This window comes from Mus musculus, chromosome 3 (genome assembly GCF_000001635.26).
Source record: "Mus musculus strain C57BL/6J chromosome 3, GRCm38.p6 C57BL/6J".
Taxonomy (NCBI): domain Eukaryota; kingdom Metazoa; phylum Chordata; class Mammalia; order Rodentia; family Muridae; genus Mus; species Mus musculus.
In genome coordinates this window covers 81,240,814-81,258,479 of record NC_000069.6, presented here as the reverse complement: position 1 = coordinate 81,258,479, position 17,666 = coordinate 81,240,814, and positions in this window count along the sequence as shown.

The window sequence follows — 17,666 nt, the reverse complement described above, 5'->3', positions numbered from 1 at the left end:
GAAAACACAGCCAAACAGGTAGAAATCATTAAAGAAAAACAGGAAAACACATCCAAACAGGTGATGGAAATGAACAAAACCATACTAGAACTAAAAGGGGAAGTAGACACAATAAAGAAAACCCAAAGCGAGGCAATGCTGGAGATAGAAACCCTAGGAAAGAGATCTGGAACCATAGATGCGAGCATCAGCAACAGAATACAAGAAATGGAAGAGAGAATCTCAGGTGCAGAAGATTCCATAGAGAACATCGACACAACAGTCAAAGAAAATACAAAATGCAAAAGGATCCTAACTCAAAACATCCAGGTAATGCAGGACACAATGAGAAGACCAAACCTATGGATAATAGGAATTGATGAGAATGAAGATTTTCAACTTAAAGTGCCAGCTAATATCTTCAACAAAATAATAGAAGAAAACTTCCCAAACATAAAAAAAGAGATGCCCATGATCATACAAGAAGCCTACAGAACTCCAAATAGACTGGACCAGAAAAGAAATTCCTTCCGACACATAATAATCAGAACAACAAATGCACTAAATAAAGATAGAATATTAAAAGCAGTAAGGGAGAAAGGTCAAGTAACATATAAAGGAAGGCCTATCAGAATTACACCAGACTTTTCACCAGAGACTATGAAAGCCAGAAGAGCCTGGACAGATGTTATACAGACACTAAGAGAACACAAATGCCAGCCCAGGCTACTATACCCGGCCAAACTCTCAATTACCATAGATGGAGAAACCAAAGTATTCCACGACAAAAACGAATTCACACAATGTCTTTCCACGAATCCAGCCCTTCAAAGGATAATAACAGAAAAGAAGCAATACAAGGACGGAAATCATGCCCTAGAACAACCAAGAAAGTAATCATTCAACAAACCAAAAAGAAGACAGCCACAAGAACAGAATGCCAACTCTAACAACAAAAATAAAAGGAAGCAACAATTACTTTTCCTTAATATCTCTTAATATCAATGGACTCAATTCCCCAATAAAAAGACATAGACTAACAGACTGGCTACACAAACAGGACCCAACATTCTGCTGCTTACAAGAAACCCATCTCAGGGAAAAAGACAGACACTACCTCAGAGTGAAAGGCTGGAAAACAATTTTCCAAGCAAATGGACTGAAGAAACAAGCTGGAGTAGCATTTTAATATCGGATAAAATCGACTTCCAACCCAAAGTTATCAAAAAAGACAAGGAGGGACACTTCATACTCATCAAAGGTAAAATCCTCCAAGAGGAACTCTCAATTCTGAATATCTACGCACCAAATGCAAGGGCAGCCACATTCATTAGAGACACTTTAGTAAAGCTCAAAGCATACATTGCACCTCACACAATAATAGTGGGAGACTTCAACACACCACTTTCTTCAAAGGACAGATCGTGGAAACAGAAACTAAACAGGGACACAGTGAAACTAACAGAAGTTATGAAACAAATGGACCTGACAGATATCTACAGAACATTTTATCCTAAAACAAAAGGATATACCTTCTTCTCAGCACCTCACGGGACCTTCTCCAAAATTAACCATATAATTGGTCACAAAACAGGCCTCAATAGATACAAAAATATTGAAATTGTCCCATGTATCCTATCAGACCACCATGGCCTAAGACTGATCTTCAATAACAACATAAATAATGGAAAGCCAACATTCACGTGGAAACTGAATAACACTCTTCTCAATGATACCTTGGTCAAGGAAGGAATAAAGAAAGAAATTAAAGACTTTTTAGAGTTTAATGAAAATGAAGCCACAATGTACCCAAACCTATGGGACACAATGAAAGCATTTCTAAGAGAGAAACTCATAGCTCTGAGTGCCTCCAAGAAGAAACGGGAGACAGCACATACTAGCAGCTTGACAACACATCTAAAAGCCCTAGAAAAAAAGGAAGCAAATTCACCCAAGAGGAGTAGACGGCAGGAAATAATCAAACTCAGGGGTGAAATCAACCAAGTGGAAACAAGAAGAACTATTCAAAGAATTAACCAAACGAGGAGTTGGTTCTTTGAGAAAATCAACAAGATAGATAAACCCTTAGCTAGAGTCACTAAAGGGCACAGGGACAAAATCCTAATTAACAAAATCAGAAATGAAAAGGGAGACATAACAACAGATCCTGAAGAAATCCAAAACACCATCAGATCCTTCTACAAAAGGCTATACTCAACAAAACTGGAAAACCTGGACGAAATGGACAAATTTCTGGACAGATACCAGGTACCAAAGTTGAATCAGGATCAAGTTGATCATCTAAACAGTCCCATATCACCTAAAGAAATAGAAGCAGTTATTAATAGTCTCCCAACCAAAAAAAGCCCAGGACCAGATGGGTTTAGTGCAGAGTTCTATCAGACCTTCAAAGAAGATCTAATTCCAGTTCTGCACAAACTATTTCACAAAATAGAAGTAGAAGGTACTCTACCCAACTCATTTTATGAAGCCACTATTACTCTGATACCTAAACCACAGAAAGACCCAACAAAGATAGAGAACTTCAGACCAATTTCTCTTATGAATATCGATGCAAAAATCCTCAATAAAATTCTCGCTAACCGAATCCAAGAACACATTAAAGCAATCATCCATCCTGACCAAGTAGGTTTTATTCCAGGGATGCAGGGATGGTTTAATATACGAAAATCCATCAATGTAATCCATTATATAAACAAACTCAAAGACAAAAACCACATGATCATCTCGCTAGATGCAGAAAAAGCATTTGACAAGATCCAACACCCATTCATGATAAAAGTTTTGGAAAGATCAGGAATTCAAGGCCCATACCTAAACATGATAAAAGCAATCTACAGCAAACCAGTAGCCAACATCAAAGTAAATGGAGAGAAGCTGGAAGCAATCCCACTAAAATCAGGGACTAGACAAGGCTGCCCACTTTCTCCCTACCTTTTCAACATAGTACTTGAAGTATTAGCCAGAGCAATTCGACAACAAAAGGAGATCAAGGGGATACAAATTGGAAAAGAGGAAGTCAAAATATCACTTTTTGCAGATGATATGATAGTATATATAAGTGACCCTAAAAATTCCACCAGAGAGCTCCTAAACCTGATAAACAGCTAAGGTGAAGTAGCTGGATATAAAATAAACTCAAACAAGTCAATGGCCTTTCTCTATACAAAGAATAAACAGGCTGAGAAAGAAATTAGGGAAACAACACCCTTCTCAATAGTCACAAATAATATAAAATATCTTGGCGTGACTCTAACTAAGGAAGTGAAAGATCTGTATGATAAAAACTTCAAATCTCTGAAGAAAGAAATTAAGGAAGATCTCAGAAGATGGAAAGATCTCCCATGCTCATGGATTGGCAGGATCAACATTGTAAAAATGGCTATCTTGCCAAAAGCAATCTACAGATTCAATGCAATCTCCATCAAAATTCCAACTCAATTCTTCAACGAATTGGAAGGAGCAATTTGCAAATTTGTCTGGAATAACAAAAAACCTAGGATAGCAAAAAGTCTTCTCAAGGATAAAAGAACTTCTGGCGGAATCACCATGCCAGACCTAAAGCTTTACTACAGAGCAATTGTGATAAAAACTGCATGGTACTGGTATAGAGACAGACAAGTAGACCAATGGAATAGAATTGAAGACCCAGAAATGAACCCACACACCTATGGTCACTTGATCTTCGACAAGGGAGCTAAAACCATCCAGTGGAAGAAAGACAGCATTTTCAACAATTGGTGCTGGCACAACTGGTTGTTATCATGTAGAAGAATGCGAATCGATCCATACTTATCTCCTTGTACTAAGGTCAAATCTAAGTGGATCAAGGAACTTCACATAAAACCAGAGACACTGAAACTTATAGAGGAGAAAGTGGGGAAAAGCCTTGAAGATATGGGTACAGGGGAAAAATTCCTGAACAGAACAGCAATGGCTTGCTCTGTAAGATCGAGAATTGACAAATGGGACCTAATGAAACTCCAAAGTTTCTGCAAGGCAAAAGACACCGTCAATAAGACAAAAAGACCACCAACAGATTGGGAAAGGATCTTTATCTATCCTAAATCAGATAGGGGACTAATATCCAACATATATAAAGAACTCAAGAAGGTGGACTTCAGAAAATCAAATAACCCCATTAAAAAGTGGGGCTCAGAACTGAACAAAGAATTCTCACCTGAGGAATACCGAATGGCAGAGAAGCACCTGAAAAAATGTTCAACATCCTTAATCATCAGGGAAATGCAAATCAAAACAACCCTGAGATTCTACCTCATACCAGTCAGAATGGCTAAGATCAAAAATTCAGGTGACAGCAGATGCTGGCGAGGATGTGGAGAAAGAGGAACACTCCTCCATTGTTGGTGGGAGTGCAGGCTTGTACAACCACTCTGGAAATCAGTCTGGCGGTTCCTCAGAAAACTGGACATAGTACTACCGGAGGATCCAGCAATACCTCTCCTGGGCATATATCCAGAAGATGCCCCAACTGGTAAGAAGGACACATGCTCCACTATGTTCATAGCAGCCTTATTTATAATAGCCAGAAGCTGGAAAGAACCTAGATGCCCCTCAACAGAGGAATGGATACAGAAAATGTGGTACATCTACACAATGGAGTACTACTCAGCTATTAAAAAGAATGAATTTATGAAATTCCTAGCCAAATGGATGGACCTGGAGGGCATCATCCTGAGTGAGGTAACACATTCACAAAGAAACTCACACAATATGTACTCACTGATAAGTGGATATTAGCCCCAAACCTAGGATACCCAAGATATAAGATATAATTTGCTAAACACATGAAACTCAAGGAGAATGAAGACTGAAGTGTGGACACTATGCCCCTCCTTAGATTTGGGAACAAAACACCCATGGAAGGAGTTACAGAGACGGAGTTTGGAGCTGAGATGAAAGGATGGACCATGTAGAGACTGCCATAGCCAGGGATCCACCCCATAATCAGCATCCAAACGCTGACACCATTGCATACACTAGCAATATTTTATTGAAAGGACGCAGATGTAGCTGTCTCTTGTGAGACTATGCCGGGGCCCAGCAAACACAGAAGTGGATGCTCACAGTCAGCTAATGGATGGATCATAGGGCTCCCAATGGAGGAGCTAGAGAAAGTAGCCAAGGAGCTAAAGGGATCTGCAACCCTATAGGTGGAACAACATTATGAACTAACCAGTACCCCGGAGCTCTTGACTCTAGCTGCATATATATCAAAAGATGGCATAGTCGGCCATCACTGGAAAGAGAGGCCCATTGGACTTGCAAACTTTATATGCCCCAGTACAGGGGAACACCAGGGCCAAAAAGGGGGAGTGGGTGGGCAGGGGAGTGGGGGTGGGTGGATATGGGGGACTTTTGGTATAGCATTGGAAATGTAAATGAGCTAAATACCTAATTAAAAAAAAAAAAGGAGGGGAAGTGTACACGCGTGCGCGCGCGCGCACACACACATACACACACACACACACAAGCACAACAATAAAATAAGTAAAATAAAAAATAGCAGGGATCAAAATACAGAGCTCTTTTGTATTTCCCAACATCAAGAGTCTCAATATCGAAAGAAATTGATACAGACTAAGGAACAGATGCAAAAACAAAAATAGGATATATACATATTTCTACTGCCACAAGAAACACACATTGCAATAGGCATCAAATCCATGTAAAAGGATGGAAAAGGATATACCAAGAAATGGAAATAAGAAACAAGCAGGTGTAGCCATTTTAATATCTGACAAAATGGACTTGAAACCAAAATGAATCAGAAAAGATAGGGTAGTAGACTAAAACCTTCTCAAAGGAAAAAAAAAATCACTAAGAGGACATTTTAATTGTTAACATTTGTGCAGCAAACACTAGGGCACACAGGGTCATAAAAGAAACACTAATATAGTTTAAAGCACATAGTAACCTCTCACACTGATAGTGTGAGAATTCAATACCCAGCTCTCACCAATAAATAGACCATCCAGACAGAAACTAAATAGAGAAATGATGGCACTCACTGACATTATTTAACAAATGGAACATACAGATATGTACAGAACATTTCACCCAAACACACAAATATATACCCCCTTCTCTGCACCTTATGGAACTTTCTCCTAAATTATTCACATTCTTGGACACAAAGCAAATCTCAACAGACAGAAGGAAATTGCCATACCACTCTTCATCTGATTGGACCACTATGGACTAAAGCTGACATCAACAAGATCAGACACAAGAGAAAATATACAAACCCATGGAAACTAAAAAAAAACTATCTACTTAATGCAAAATTAGTCCTGACAGAAGTTAAAAAAGAATTAAAGACTTTCTAGAACTGCCAATCCATGAGCATGGGAGATCTTTCCATCTTCTGAGATCTTCTTTAATTTCTTTCTTCAGAGACTTGAAGTTTTTATCATACAGATCTTTCACTTCCTTAGTTAGAGTCACGCCGAGATATTTTATATTATTTGTGACTATTGAGAAGGGTGTTGTTTCCCTAATTTCTTTCTCAGCCTGTTTATTCTTTGTATAGAGAAAGGCCATTGACTTGTTTGAGTTTATTTTATATCCAGCTACTTCACCGAAGCTGTTTATCAGGTTTAGGAGTTCTCTGGTGGAATTTTTAGGGTCACTTATATATACTATCATATCATCGGCAAAAAGTGATATTTTGACTTCATCTTTTCCAATTTGTATCCCCTTGATCTCCTTTTGTTGTCGAATTGCTCTGGCTAATACTTCAAGTACTATGTTGAAAAGGTAGGGAGAAAGTGGGCAGCCTTGTCTAGTCCCTGATTTTAGTGGGATTGCTTCCAGCTTCTCTCCATTTACTTTGATGTTGGCTACTGGTTTGCTGTAGATTGCTTTTATCATGTTTAGGTATGGGCCTTGAATTCCTGGTAGAAGTCCTTAAAGAAAAACAGGAAAACACATCCCATGCTCATTGATTGTTAGGATTAATATAGTTAAAAATGGGTGTACGACCTACAGCAATCTAGAGATTGAATGTAATCTCCATCAAAATTTCAACACAATTCCTCAGTGATTTTAAAAGGACAATCTTCAGCTTCATATGGAAACAGGAACACACACACACACAAACACAACAAAAGAGTTAAAACAACCATGAATTAAAAAAGAACTGCTAGAGAATCTCACCATCCTGTCTTCAAGTTAAAGTACAGAGCCATAGTAATAAAATAACCTAGGGTTGGCATGGTACAGCACACTGATAAATGGAATCAAGCTGAAATCCAGACAGAAGTCTACAGACATATGACCTCCTGAAGTTTATTTTATAAAACAATACACACTGGAAAAAAGACAAAATCGTCAACATCATGTTATTTTCTCAATGAAAAATGTTGTCTTTAAGATTTTTTTGGTTTTGTTTTTTTCTCAAAAGGATGTGAAATTAGTTGTTTGACAGGTAATGAGCTAGAACTCCTCATTATCCTATCTGAGCTTTCAAAGACTTTAGACTTCCCAGAACTAAGGTCTGTGCTCTCTTATATTTTCAGTTCTCAGTCTGATTAAGCAAGGAGCTCTAAAAAAGACAATGGACAAAATATCTGATATTTTTAGAAAATATTTTTCAAGGCAATGTTCATTAAAACCACAGGAAATAGCATATGAAATGAGAATATTTGAACAGGAAGAACTAAATTATAACAATTAAATATTTGTCTTTTGATTATCTTTTTCATGAATATCTTTAAATTCTACATGAAGAAAAGCAAATCACATTTAAAATAAAAGTAAAGTTTAATATTACAGTGTTTAAAAATTAATAAATATTTTGTCTCATATTCTATTTCCCAGAATATATATACTTGGAAATCTGATTTTATTTTCAGTAATAAAAGAGTATAGGAGATCTGTGGACTAATGCCATTAGTTTCCATTAGTGTCCCTTCAGCTTAGTCTTTCTTCCTTTAAAGTACCCGAATCTTCACAAGATGCAATCTCTGTGGAGTGGGGCTTTGCCCTCTGGGCATCCTCCCTACTGTTCCAGAGTACTATGGGAGATGTCTGTTTATTAGTACTTATCTCTAAGAGTCACAGTTGTTTTCCACACCAGCCTGAATCCTCTCTTGTCCTAAATATTCTCTACTGAATATTCTATTCTACCATCTCCTGGTTCAACTTCATCCAGGGTTCTCAGGTCATGAGCTGAATAAAGCCAATTTTTTAGACTCTATGTTACATAAATGGTCCAAATAATACTCTGAAATTTCTTGAAGCAGGCCTCTGTTAAACAAGTGTCTTTCGGCATTACTATCTTCTAAGCACACACCATAAAATCCCATTGAGCTCTACTACCAAGAATCACTGTTTTTCTACCCATCACATGCCTTTCCACATTCTTCCTGCAAAATAGTTCCAAAGTCCTAGAACACACAGTGAGGGTTATCATAGCAGAGCCCCTGCTTTTGATACCACATTTTATCAATTGCAGGTTTTGTAACCTAACTTAAGATTTGAACTTTAATCACAGTCCTTTTGCTAATTCAATGTCCAGATCCTACAAATATCAGAAAATTAAACTACTGACTACACTTTTTAAATAAGTAGCAGGAACAGGCTACAGGAGTTGCTTGAGTGGCTGGTCACTTGTTAATGTAGTTTATAGGTTTTTGGGGGGGTTGTTTGCTTGTTTGTTTGTTTTTCAATGTGGGCTTCTTTGTAAAATCATTCCTGTGAACAAATGATTCAGAAGGCAATGTAAGACTGGATACAATTATCCAAATACTGGTGATTTACATTAACTGTAAAATAATTTCCCTAATGGTAAAGAACAAAATCAAGAGGAATCTTCAGAGCAGGCAAAGCAGTCTAAAGACATATTTAAAATGGGGAAGTCAGAAAATGGACTTGTTACTCTGATGTATTAGCAGCAAAAACATTCATTAGAAACCCTCCATGTTGACTCTAGCTGCATATGTATCAAAAGATGGCCTAGTCGGCCATCACTGGAAAGAGAGGCCCATTGGACACGCAAACTTTATATGCCCCAGTACAGGGGAACGCCAGGGCCAAAAAGGGGGAGTGGGTGGGTAGGGGAGTGGGGGTGGGTGGGTATGGGGGACTTTTGGTATAGCATTGTAAATGTAAATGAGCTAAATACCTAATAAAAATGGAAAAAAAAAAGAACTCCACCAGGAATGGGAATAGAAACCATTAAAGGGATATCTGATTAAAAAAAAGAAAGAAAGAAACCCTCCATGATGTGTGGAAACTGGAGAAAGTGATGAATATCAGAAAACAGATAACAAAATAAACAAGGGATAAGGTGTGTGTTTGTGTGTGTGTGTGTGTGTGTGTGTGACTGAGACATTCCATAACATTTGAAACATGGTAATTTTTCTATAACAGTAGTAGTAGTAGTAGTAATAATAATAATAATAATAATAATAATAATAATAATAAAAATAAAATTTACATGAGAAGTTTTCCTGAGAATTCAGGAAATAATTTCTCTTCTACGACTTTCAAAGATCCATTTTTTCATAAAAATCCTAAGAAAATAAACAAAAATGGTAAAAATAAAATTAAAAAAAAAATAAAGCAGAGGAGAGAGTGGAGTGAGACTTGTTCTGGTAGATTACAGCATGGCAGACTTGCTTTAGGGAGAAGCACAAATTGATCCTCAACTCATGATATTCCAGACTCCAAAGGAGCCCAGAAATAACAATGGTGATGCTCACTGTAGACAAGTGTACACCTTGTGCCACCAAACTAAACAGAAAGACGAAACAAGTAAAGCATTCAGTTAAATAAAGTGCACATGGAATAACCCCAGGTAATGCTCTTGCCACTTGTAACGATGCCACGGGAAATCCTTTACCCTGATTAAATATGTCCATACTGGATTTTCCCAACAGATTCTTACATGAAGAAACTGCATTTGGGGACCTTAAGTGAATTAGTTACAGTCATACCCAGAGCGTAAAGCTGACTACAGCTTTAATGCCAGTGATTTTGCTCTCAATCATTTGCACTTAGCTACTGTGACAGGCTCTCCCAAGGTTAGTAACCCACCCATTTAAGCAAACGAACAAATAATCAGTGAGTCAAGTTGAAGGTATCTGAGTGCATCACCACACACAAACATAATGTGCGGAAATGGTCATGAACTGAACACATTTCATGAGCACTTTCACCTTACAACATACACTATTTTCATACCTACTGAGATGAGTATGGGACTAATTCAAATAGCATAACTCTTAAAGCTGTGAGAATCATAAATTCATTCTCAAAAATTCAACTTGCTATATTTTCCACATCCTTATTTTCTCTAATGCGGCAAATTATATATACTATATTATTATACTGTCTTTAGTAATCTCAATAAATTTAAAAACTACTTCAAAAACTACAATTTAAAGGCCAGGTAATTTACCTTTATGTAAGTTCCCTGTTAATAATCAATTGCTTCTCTGGCACCATCTCTGCTCCTTCCTGGATTTTGACCATCAGTTTTGATGTCAGTGACAAGTCTACTACTAACCTAAGAAAAACTAGTAACACCTCCCTGAAGCTAGGAGAACTGGTGAGCTACTTATTCATGGCCACAATGACCTAGAGTATCAGGGACCTCTTCCTGGTCCTCTCTGCCTTCAACTTGCCCTGACGTTTTTGAAAAATAAATGTGTGTTGTATATGTTTGTGTGTGTACCTGCCTGTGTACCCATGTTCCTGCTCCCTCCCTCCCTAACTCCCCCTGCCCCCTGCTGTGTGTGCGTGTGTGTGTGTGTGTGTGTGTGTGTGTGTGTGTGTGTATGTGTGTGCCTGTGTGCCTGTGTGTCTGTGTACCTGTCTTCCTGTAGTGGCCAGAAGAAAGTTTAGGTAGAATTGCAGTTACAAGCTCTGTAAGCTCTTCATGCTGAGGCACCTCTTCAGCCAATGAACTGCATCATCTGAGTAACTTTGCTGGGAGGTGTGATTTCCCTCAGGTGGCAGTATAAGAACAAGAGAAGAGCCATCTATGCACTTGAGTCTCCAAGAGTCCAACCAAGTAACCTCTCCTCTTCCAACCAGGCCTGAGCTAGCCAGGGTAGCATTATTATTTTCTGGGACCATACCACCAATTCAACAAGTATAGTTCAGATTGGTCTTGTTTCCATTTCCTCCTTCAGATAGCACAATATGACCTATTTTTGTGATGGTTGCTATTTGTTATTAGCTTGACTAGACTGATTGAGGATTTAAAAATCTGGGTATATCTATGAAAGGTAAGTATGTGGCTTTCTATTCTGAGGGGGCTGGCTTGCTCTGGAAATAAGCAGCAACACAAAGTAAATCAGAGGCCTAGATACAACAAAAGGCAGAGGTCAAGGACTGAACTTGCAGTTTTTAATCCTCCTTGAGTGGCCTTTGCTGTATCCATCGTCTATGGACATCATGTTGCAGGCTCTTTGCAGCACCAAGTCCTATGAAACAGTACCTACTCGGGTGCTTTCTGACCTACCTCTGCTTGGAGCTCTGCCATCTCTCCCAGTCATCTGTTTTGCACCAAATGCTATTGCTTCCCCTGGCTCTCCAGCTTTTATACAGTCATTGTATGACTATATAAGTTCTAGTAATGTGAGCCAATCTGATTAAATCTTTATAATTACATATGCATTCTATTGATTCCATTTTTTTTTTTTTTTTTTTTTTTTTTTTTTTTTTTTTTGGTGAACACTGGCTACTGCCAAAATGCTTCTTACAGTGTCATGGTTTATGGGTAGATACTCTGGCCTGGTTTCCTCAGTCTCAGGGTCTTTATCTTTTTATCTCAAAAGTTCATCTCTGTCTTGGAAATCAAAACTGCTTTTATGATCTTGTCAGGACTTCTAACTTAAATTAAAATTCCATCACAACCACTTACTAGTTATAACAGGTGATATAAATCCTCATAGTGTTTCCTCAGGTTAAAAAATACATATATATATATATATATATATATATATATATATATATATATATATATATATAAAACTCATAGAAATGTTATGAAGCTCAAAAGAGTAAAACATAAAATAATAATTGGAAACACAGTAAGCAGAGAATGGTCTTAATACTATTACAATAAGTAAGCAAAGACATGGCAAGATTCACAAACCAAGAAACACACACACACAGAGAGAGAGAGAGAGAGAGAGAGAGAGAGAGAGAGAGAGAGAGAGAGAGAGAAACACAAACATACATTTTATAATGATGCATAAATTAACCCGATAAAATACTGTTTTAGAATAATTGCTGTGAGCTCTATGGTAGATATTAAAGGTAGATATAAAATTAAGACATAACTTTTTATTCTAGGAGTTAGCAATATAGACAGGTAGACACATGTGTACACAATTAGTTATTCTTTTACACAGAAACACGGTTTACATGGGATTCAACTTGCTGTAGAAAGGAGAGCATAAGATCAACTCTGACCTAGATAAGATCCAAGAAACTTTAAAGAGAATGCGCCATTTAACAACGGTTTTCAAAAATGAACACAAATTAGTGCTGGTAAAATATTAACAGCACTTAAATGTGTGTGTAATTTTGTTAATGGTACATATCCATAGCACATAATTAACAAATAACAAAACATATGTTTTTCTCTAGTTTTCATATAGAAGACAGATTCCCCAGAGTCTCCCAGAATGCTTTCCCAGATATTGCTGAATTCTGATTGTGTGGTTTTGGTTCTGGGATTGTACTTCAATCCATTCGCCAGTCTATCACTTGTCTTTGGGCTATACCCCTACCTGAATAGTTGCCAAATTACCCAGACTGAAATCACTGTGTTTTCAATTAATCACTGTGTTTTCAATTAACGCATAAGCACACCAGCAATATAGGTGTCTGCTGTTCTCAGTAAGTCCATGACTAGCATGAGAGTGGAGAGCATCCTCGTAGGCGCTGTGAACAAGCTCTTTTCAGAGCCTCTTTCAGTATTCCATGTTTTGTGTGTATTCACTGCACAAAGCACACCAGTATTGCATGCTCTGAAGGTTGGTCCACCCCATTGCCATTTTCTTCATAACAATCATTCAGTCTAAATACAGTTAAGATTTTAAATTAGACTCAAATTTTTCTTGGGCTATAATTTTCATGGTGTAAATTCCACTACCATGTCTGATTTCAAGCCACCAAGTCACCTGACACCAGTGTGAACAAACAGGGAAGTGGTGTACTCTTATATGTAGAGGACAGTAGCTGGGCACATCATGGTAATGAGGTAAATTGTTTAGGAATGATGAAGATTGAATCTGTTCTGGTCTCTGTTTTTGATAATGTGTTTAATTCTATTTATGCTATTTGACAGTTTTCAATGACGCCATTAATGATAATCTTGTAAAATTCCTGAAAACCTACCATGAGATTCTCAAAACCTGCATTGAGCCAACTACAACACAATACTGGATGTTCAGCATACATGGTTTCTCCATGCCTGAATCTTTAATTGACAGCCGAAGAAGACAAGCATCAAAGCTCATTAATCTTGTAAGCATTGTGGGACTACTTGGCCTTTCTCATGCCAGGAATTCTTACTGGCAGAGTTCATGGGTCATCTCCTGAGCAAGTTGTCCCACATTTCTAACTAGGGGAGTGGCTTCCCAAGAACATGCTTTTCCTATATCATCTCTGACCTGAATGTTGTTAAAGTCGGTCATACTACTGACCTCTGTAGTTGAATTAGGGAAAAGCTGAAAGAAGTTGAGGAGGATGGTGACCCTGTAGGAGGACAAGGAGTCTCAATTAATCTGGACCCCCAAGACCTCTCGAACACTGGACCACCAAACAGGCAACATACACCAGCTAATATGAGGCCCCCAACACACATACAGTAGAGGACTGTTGGGATCAGTCAGAGAAGATGAATCTAACCCTCAAGAGACTGGAGGCCCCAGAGAATTTAAAGGTCAGGTGTGATGGGGTTGGGAGGTGGGGACACCCACATGGAGACAGGGAGCAGGGAGGAGGTATGGAATGTGGTACAGTCGGTGGGTGTACGGGGGAAATAAATAAACAAAGTAAGCAAGAGCCCGAAGTCCTGGGGCAGTCAGACAGCAAGCACTGTTTGAGGGATTTATTTGAATCCCATTTCAGGGTGTTTGTTTCCACGCTTTTCTAAGTAGAGAAGTGAATTTCACAAAGGGCTTATAACGGGGACATTGGTAGTTCATCAGCATACATGTGAAATGAGTTCTCTCATAGAATTACATGGACTAGCTAAATACTTTCTACCCTTGGCTCTCTGGGGATGTAAATACTCCAGAGTACAGGTATGACTCTTTAATTCTCTGGTTTGATGGACTTTTGGGGGGGGGGTGTCCAATGCAACTCTTGATGGAAAAGAAAACTAAAACTGGTATATTCTGCATTTGTCTGGAATGAATTTTTCTTTCAAAGTGATAATGGAGATTGAACCTAGGGTGTTGGCTTTATATCCTCTTTGTGGATGCTTATTAATGAATGTGTATTTAAAGTGTAGGTCCGGGACAGAATCTGATCTACAGCCCTCTGAAATTGGAGCGGAACATCTGGCTTCTACCGTTTCAAAGTTACCTCTGGCTACTGCTGTCGACAGAAAACACAGAAACAGGCCAATCAACTCTTCAAATTTTAACTGGCAAGACAGAAGTCTAGTTTCATAACAAAGAAATTAATTGAAAAAGAGCACGGAGGGTAGTTAATAACAAACAGGTGGTTTGATGCAAGGGAGGTAGTGGAGTCTCTGGGTACCAGGGAAAGTGGATAATGAAAAGCAGGGAGTGGCAGGGGTTCCCTTCTGGACTGCTAAGACCCAGATTGTAAACCAGCTAATTCAGTTTTTCAACTTGTAAAAACATTCACTCACTCTTCTTTCTTCTTGCGGTGTCTCTAAGGGAGTTAGTTCCTCCTAAGACTCTGGTGACTGAATGGCTGCCAGCTTGCTTTGTTTTCCTAGACCATTTGAGGATCCCGGTTGTCTATCACAGTATGTCCCTGGCATAGCTCAGCCATCACCTATTCAGGCAGCTGCTTCTTCGTCTGCTTCATTGACTTTTTCAGTGGTCAGAGACCAAATGCTCCTTCAATCTGAAACCGGGTATGTCTGAAGGGACTCCTTTGTCCAACCCAGTATGCACCAAGCTTAAATAAACAATATTTCCTTCTGCATGGCATCAAAAGGCAGGTGACCGCAGGGTGGTGTTAACCTTTCATCCTTCATTCAGATTTTTTTTTAAATGGGAAAATTGACTCCTGAATGAATGAGAGTTCCTTTCTGTGACCTCGGTGGAGGAGGAATGTGAGCAGATTGTGGCTCAGTTTGAACATTAACGAGTTTAGACTTGATCCTGTGTGGTTGTAGCAAGATCTCGAGGGAGAGCTAGGAGCAGACTCACACTTCAGACACTCCCAGCCCTGGGATAAGTGTCTGGAAGAAGTGAAAACTGAGGCCCAGGCAAGGGTTCTTCCAAAAGTGGTAGGAGACTAAACTTCCAGTACAAAAAAATCAAATGCATGAGATTCATTTTCCAGTTGCTGCCCTGGGCTCTGGAACTTACTGAAGTAGAACAAACAGAAGTCTGGGGCTAGTGAGGCCAGGGACAGAGAAATGAGCTGGCTTCTTTTGTGCTAAGAAAGTACTACAAATGACCCTTGTATATGGAGAAATGGCCCTTGGTGTTCTAGTTAAGAAGAGAGGAGCTGAATTGAGGCATAAGTTGAGTTTCCTTTTATGAAAACAGACATGCCATATTTAGTTCAGAATAAAGTATTCTTATCTTAGGAATACCCCAGAAAGCCAGCCAGCCAGCCAATCTTCAATGTTTGGAAATGAAAGGTTTCAACAAATGTAGAGGAGTGTGCCCCAGGAGTAATGAAATGTCAGTCTGACCTTACCATCATTATTTACATTACTAAAATATTTAGAATAAATATGTTTTTTGTTTTGTTTTGTTTTGTTTTGTTTTGTTTTTTTGGTACCCAAGTAAAGCTCTAGTGTCAGAACTTGGACCAGAACAAGCCAGCAGGATCAGCACTTTAATTGTCCTTGGTGGAAATTGAATCCTTCTCTTCCTTTTAACCACACATAGGGGAAAAAATGTAAAGTGCTTAGATTTTATTGAAGACATTTCATAACCTGCTTCCTGTCTAGGGCTCTGATTTCACCCCTCCCCCTGAAATTAACTGAATATTAATCATATCTTTAAAAAAAATTTTATTACATATTTTCCTCAATTACATTTCCAATGCTATCCCAAAAGTCCCCCACATCCTTCCCCCCACTCCCCTACCCACCCATTCCCATTTTTTGGCCCTGGCATTCCCCTGTACTGGGGCATATAAAGTTTGGCTGTCCAATTGGCCTCTCTTTCCAGTGATGGCCGACTAGGCCATCTTTTGATACATATGCAGCTAGAGACACGAGCTCCGGGATACTGGTTAGTTCATAATGTTGCACCTACAAAGTTGCAGATCTCTTTAGCTCCTTGGATACTTTCTCTAGCTCCTCCATTGGGGGCCGTGTGATCCATCCAATAGTTGACTGTGAGCATCCACTTCTGTGTTTGCTAGGCCCCGGCCTAGTCTCACAAGGGACAGCTATATCACGGTCCTTGCAACAAACGCTTGCTAGTGTATGCAATGGTGTCATCGTTAGGGACACAGTGAAACTAACAGAAGTTATTAATCATATCATATCTGCTCAAAATGAAGCTGCCGTATATTCGGTATAGGTTTCTGCTTCTTTAGTGGTTTTTCTTAGCCTGAGAAGCATACTGAAAGAGAAGGAATTTGAATGGAATAGAAGAAGACCCATCGTGCAATCTCACCAGCAATGGAGGAGTATTCCTCTTTCCCCACATCCTTTCCAACATGTGTTGTCACCTGAGGTTTTGATCTTAGCTATTCTGATTGGTGTAAGGTGGAATCTCAGGGTCATTTTAATTTCCATTTTTCTCTGATCACTAAGGACTCTGAGCATTTCTTTAGGTGTTTCTCAGCCATTCGAGATTTCTTCAGTTGTGAATTCTGTTTAGTTCTAGTGCCCATTTTCTTTTATTGGGTTGTTTGGTTTTTTGGTGATTAACTTCTTCAGTGCTTTATATATTTGGGATATTAGCCCTCAATCAGATGAGGGGTTAGTGAAGATTTTTTATCCAATTAGTAGGTTGCAAATTTGTCCTTGGCCTTACTAGGAGGCCTGCAATTTGATAACCCCTTTGGCTTACACAATTCCTTATTTTATCAAAATATGAAATAAAATACCATCTCAAAGACTTGTGGTAAAGCTTTTGCTCATAATACTTTCCTTAAATGTGGGGTGTGGAGGATATTTGGACTCAGTGCCCAGCACTGTCCCTTTATCCTAGTATATCCCTCTAAGTCTTCTTAGCTTTCTTACTGGTTAGAATGAGGAAACCAGAGAGATGAGAAATCATTGTCTAAGATGAGATAAGCAGTAACTTTATTTTTTTCCATTTTTTATTAGGTATTTAACTCATTTACATTTCCAATGCTATACCAAAAGTCCCCCATATCCACCCACCCCCACTCCCCTGCCCACCCACTCCCCCTTTTTGGCCCTGGTGTTCCCCTGTACTGGGGCATATAAAGTTTGCAAGTCCAATGGGCCTCTCTTTCCAGTGATGGCCGACTAGGCCATCTTTTGA